Consider the following 5,857-nt stretch of genomic DNA (forward strand, 5'->3'; position numbering starts at 1 on the left):
CCTTGAAAATTGAACTGACTAACCAGGTTCTATCTTAAGGCTCCATTCTTGTAAGTTTTAGGTGTGCTTATCTTCTTCCCAGGTGTCTGTGAGACTACTTTCCTAGGTTCAATATCAATGACCTCAAAATGCTGCTGGCTCTCATAAATTCTCAAAAATATCTCTTACAGACTAGCACATGTGGTCTTCATTCCCATGACTTGCTCACAGTTGGAGGTAATAAGTCACTTTTTTTAATGTAAGCAATCATGATACCTCAACTTCATGATGTTTATGTTTCAAATTCTGCAAATGATGTTCTTTCATTATTTGTTTTTTTGCTATAAAATTAATTGCATCTTCAATTCTGAGTTTGGCCAGAGGTAGTACAGTTGACATTTCCTTTATTCATAGGGTTTTTTTTATCTTATTAAGAAAGGGTTATCTTATTTGGGGAATTGTTTATATTTACTTTTTAAAAAATTGATAAGAGAGATCTAAGTATGAGAAAAATGAAGAAATGAATGAAAATGTATTTATTTGTGTATCAATATTTATTCATATCTACTTATAGATAAGAATTAGTACATCTATGAATTGTATTGGTGGTAGTGATGATGAGTTTGCTGCTGCTGCTGTGATGGTAATGATGCTCTCAGAATTTATTTCATCCTGTTGAGAGAATGGGAATATAAAGGGATGTCAATTATGATGTGCTGGAGTAAATACTCTATGTGCCCTGAATACACTGTGATTGATGTGAATATCTGACATACTGAAATGCTAGACAATTTTCCTTTGACAGTACTGCTATTTAAGTTAGTTTATTAATCTTTATTATAAAACTCTTTCTACAAATCTGAGAAATAGATGAAGTAGCAAAAAGTTGTAATTGGGTGTGCATTGATTCCATAGTGATGTTCAGGCTGATGCAGAGGGAAGCAGAGATCCTTTGAATTCAGAAACCATATGATGAAAAGATATATCAAAAAATAATCAGAAGAACTTATATCAATGTTTCTGGAAAAACTATAGCGTCTTTGCCACTGATAACTAAAATAGGCAAGGCAAAGGGGTTGTGATGGGACAATATTATTTGATTCAAATAGAAACAGTTAGTAATGTTTAGCTTTATGTATTACACCAATTTTTTTTTTCTCAAAGGAAATTATCACAATTATCACAAAGGAAATTTTCAGTTATCACAAGAGTACTCTCAGTTAAATCACTAAACAATCTATTAGCTCAAAAATAATTAAAACAAACAAAGAAACATAAACATACCTTGCCGTACTCAAGGAATAAATGAAAGAAGAGACGTGCTTGATGAACTACTAAAATCAGGAGAGAAAATAAAAAGTTAAAAAATGTAGAAGAAAATAAACTTTGTTTACTATAACATAAGGAGATTACACTTAAAAATTGGATAGATAAAAAATAAGACTGATGTCTCAAAGGATTTTAATAGTAAACTGATATAATAGGACTAGAATTTTTAAATGACGTTTTTATCATAATAAAAATATATCATTTTTTAAAAAAACCCTTAACTTCTGTGTATTGGCTCCTTGGTGGTAGAAGAGTGGTAAGGGTGGGCAATAGGGGTCAATTGACTTGCCCAGGGTCACACAGCTGGGAAGTGTGTGAGGCTGGATTTGAACAATAGAACCTCCCATCTCTAGGCCTGGCTCTCAATCCACTGAGCTACCCAGCTGCCCCCAAAATATGTCATAAAAATTATGATTGATGAAATAATTTTTTTAAATTTTTTTAATTTTTTATTAATTTTTTATTTTTAGAAAAATTTTCCATGATTACATGATTCATGTTTTTACTTTCCACTTCACCCCCTCAAACTAACCCCCTCATAGCTAACTTACATTTACACTGGTTTTAACATGTATCATCAATCAAGACTTATTTATATATTATTGATAGCTGCATTGGTGTGGTCCTTTCAGGTCTACATCACCAATCATGTCCTCATCAATTCAAGTGTTCAAGCAGTTATTTTTCATATATGTTTCCTCTACTGTAGTTCTTCCTCTGAATGTGAATAGTGTTCTTTTTCCATAAATCCCTCAAAATTGTCCTGGGTCATTGCATTGCTGCTTGTACAGAAGTCCATTACCTTCAATTTTACAACAGTGTATCAGTCTCTGTGTACAATGTTCTTTTGGATCTGTTCCTTTCACTCTGCATAAATTCCTGAAGGTCTTTCCAGTTCACATGGAATTCCTCCAGTTTATTATTCCTTTGAGCACAATAATATTCCATCACCAACATATACCACAATTTGTTCAGCCATTCCCCAATTGAAGGGCATACCCTCGTTTTCCAGTTTTTTGCCACCACAAAGTGTGCAGCTATAAATATTTTTGTACAAGTCTGTTTATCTATCATCTCTTTGGGGTACAATCCCAGCAATGGTATGGTTGGATCAAAGGGAAGGCATTCTCATTGATTCAACCAAAGGTCTGGAGAACAGAGCTAGAAGAGACAACTTAAGAAATATTAGTTTACCGAAACATCATGATAAAAGAAAAAGTTTAAATAGCATCTGTAAGTTTTAAAATTAATATTCAATGCCTCCAAAGTATGATATTTATAAGGAATTTTATTAAAAGTGCAGGGAAAGAGTCTCAACTCACCCTTACCATGCCACCTCCTCTCCAAAAAGCCCCATCACCACATCCACAACAACCATATTATAACAGCCCGTGAAACACACAACCAATAGGAAAAGTCTTAAGAAACTATGGGTATGGTGAAAAGGAGTTTAAGTAATGTAATTTTAAAGGGGTAAAAGGTCTTTTCAACTTCATATTCCCCCCTGTGATCCTTTGGGAGACAAGTCTCCCCAATGGATCATGAAAACATAATCAAATTAAAGTTTACAATAATTCAGAGATAAAAGGGAAATAAAAGGGAGAAAACAAAACCAATGTTCAGTGCGTTGACGAAAGCCAATTAGGGGGCAGTCCCCTTTTCTGGCATAAATTTTCCATTCAGAATAAATACATTCAACCCCCCAAAGTTCAAATTCTCCATGTCTCGACAATTAACTCTGGATCTTTTGGTGCAGTGTGTGGTCTTTGCATGCATCTTCATGGCATCTTATGGATTCTGGGAGATAGTTTTCTGTTCTAAATTAGGGTCAAATTCAAGTCCAAATTTACAGAAATAACATATTCACCCAGAGAAGAACAACTTTACATTTCCCCCCTGAGGAAAATACAGGAATACACATGGGAATCACACAGGAATACATGGTCAAGGCATAAGGTATATGAATCAATTCTCAAAACATCAAAAAGTCCAAAGAAAAATAAAAAAGGAAAAAAGAAAAAAAATAACCTCTGAGGAAAATACAGGATATTAAAAAATTGTGAAAGGAAAAAAATTCTAGGAACAAGAAAAAGGAAATATTCACAAATCAAAGCATGTACCTGTCTCAATCCATGTCCCATATGTTATGTAGAGATGGATGCATGGAATCCCTGCAAAGACACAGGGACAGCCTCACCCAGAATTCCAGGGGACTCCCCCGGAGAACTTTGGGTGAAGGGGCAGTTGAGAAGTTAGCAGTTGCTTTGTGGGGGTTGAAGTAAGCAGACTCACTTCTTACTACTCCTGACTTGGGGGTTCACCTGAGTGACCATTGTGGCATAAGCCAATGTGGTTTCTACTCAGGTGATAGCCTGTTTGTTAGAATTAATCCTTATTAATATCAATATAATGATTATTTAGTGATTTAGTGAATTAGATATATAAATTATCTAACAAGAGAGCCAGATCAGTTAGGTGCCTTCACCCCCTCCTGTGGGGGGGGGGGAAGGGCAGCTTCAACCTAATAGATCTGGGTCACCTTTCCTTATCTAAACCTTGATTAATCCTTCTACTTTTCCCTTCCTTCTTAATATAAGCTTTACCTTAAAAATCTGTGCCTGGAAATTATTTGGGGGAATACTCACAACTCAAATCTGGTCATCTAGTTTGAATCCTGTCAGCTGCCAGTTTTAAGAAGATCATTTATCTCAGTCCTCAACAGTTAGATAGCTAGCTTCTACTTATTCCTCTATCAGACCTGTGAGGAATATAAATTAAAGAAAGGGAACATCATTGGGGTTCAGCCATAACAAAAACTTACCAGAACAATCTTAGTCAGTCTCCATTTTCCAACTGAAGCATCAACTGCTTAGGGGGGAGGGATTTGAGATCCAGGAGTGTGTAACCCCCTCCTTTCTCACTGAAGCCTGTCAATCAGTGTCTGACTTGAAAGTTTACTGGCCATGACACATTTATCTGCTTCTCCAAATTATCTGTTATTATCATCATAACACATAAGCTTTGCAACAACAATCACTCACTAACCCAGTTTAGCAGCCTGGACGACAGTAAGTTGTCCCATCATGAAAGAAATGGAAAAAGGAGACTAGATCTTGAGACAAATGGGAAATAGCATTTCCCGGTGCAATATTTTTCTTCACTTTCAGAGATAATGGAGCCAGAACAATTCGATGTCGAGGACTTGATATCAAGTGTGGTTCAAGGAAGTCCTACATCTTAACATATGCTGAGTCTCAACCTAGAGTCTCACACAGGACCAAGTCTTTGTGTAGAATGTCATCAATCCCTGTAGGATTAGTTTGGTCTCCTTCCTTTATGTGCTCATTTGCACTTTTCAGGTCAAAAACTCTGTGCTCCTTTGTGGTCCGATTTTCCTTGGATTAGACATAGTCATCAAGCAAAAGACTCGTAATAACTAAATAACTAGTGGCAGGTTTCTAGGGTCCAAAACTTTTGGGGTATAAATATGCTAGGCTAGTGGACATCTTACCTTATTTTTATTGCAAAAATCAAAAAAGTCAAGAGTCTATTTAATGCTGATGACATGCTTCAAATATAAAAAATGAGAGAAAAGAAAAAAATAAAATACTGTATTGCACATGTAGGAATAAAAAACAAACAAATAAACAAACAAAATGTGTAGTTTTACACAATCACAGAGGTAAAGAATAGAGGTTAATTTTCAAGAAATAAGATTCATTCCCTCCTTAACTTGCCATGATCCACAGTGTGAGTGCAAATGAGGTAGACAAAGTGATGTGGGTGCAAATGAGGCATAAAAAGCAATAATACATCCAAGAAAGTACAAATGGAATGACAAAAGGCATAAAATGTTTTGAAAGGCACATCAGGTCAATATAGGTCACTAATAATATTTTGTTGTGAGGTAGTATATGTATTGTTCAAGTACAAGGATCAACCCAATAAAGTGCAACAAAATAGTGCAAAATCCAGCAATAGAGCATTCTCATCACAATAGGCAAATACAATCAATAATCAAATATAATAGGTGCAGGTAATAATACTTAGTACAGAGAATTATTCATTATCACTAGGGGCTACTCATTTCACATGAATACAATGAATCCATGAGTCCCTCTCCCCAATTTTAATGTCTGTTGGTGTAGTTAATAGGATATAGAATGGTCCATCATAAGCAGGTTCAGTTGACCCAGTACGTTTGAAATTATTTATGTACACATTATCACCTTAGTTCATGAAGCAAGAAGTCTAAGGGGCCTGCTTGAACAGCAGCTCCAGAGTCATGGAGTTCTATTAATTTTGTTTGTAATTGTCTACTATAAGTGACAATGGTTGTATCCCCTCCTAACAATGAAGTATAGGCAGGGTTGAATGGTTGTGCCTAAATAGGTGGATGTCCAAATAGCATCTCAGATAGTGAGATGTATAAATCACCTCTGGGTCTGCTTCTGAGATAAAATAAGTCCAGAGGTAGAATTTCAGAACATTTTAAATGAGTCTCCATGCATAATTTGCCAATCATAGTTTTAAGTTCCTTATTCATCCT

The sequence above is a fragment of the Gracilinanus agilis genome, chromosome 1, assembly GCF_016433145.1.
Source record: "Gracilinanus agilis isolate LMUSP501 chromosome 1, AgileGrace, whole genome shotgun sequence".
Taxonomy (NCBI): domain Eukaryota; kingdom Metazoa; phylum Chordata; class Mammalia; order Didelphimorphia; family Didelphidae; genus Gracilinanus; species Gracilinanus agilis.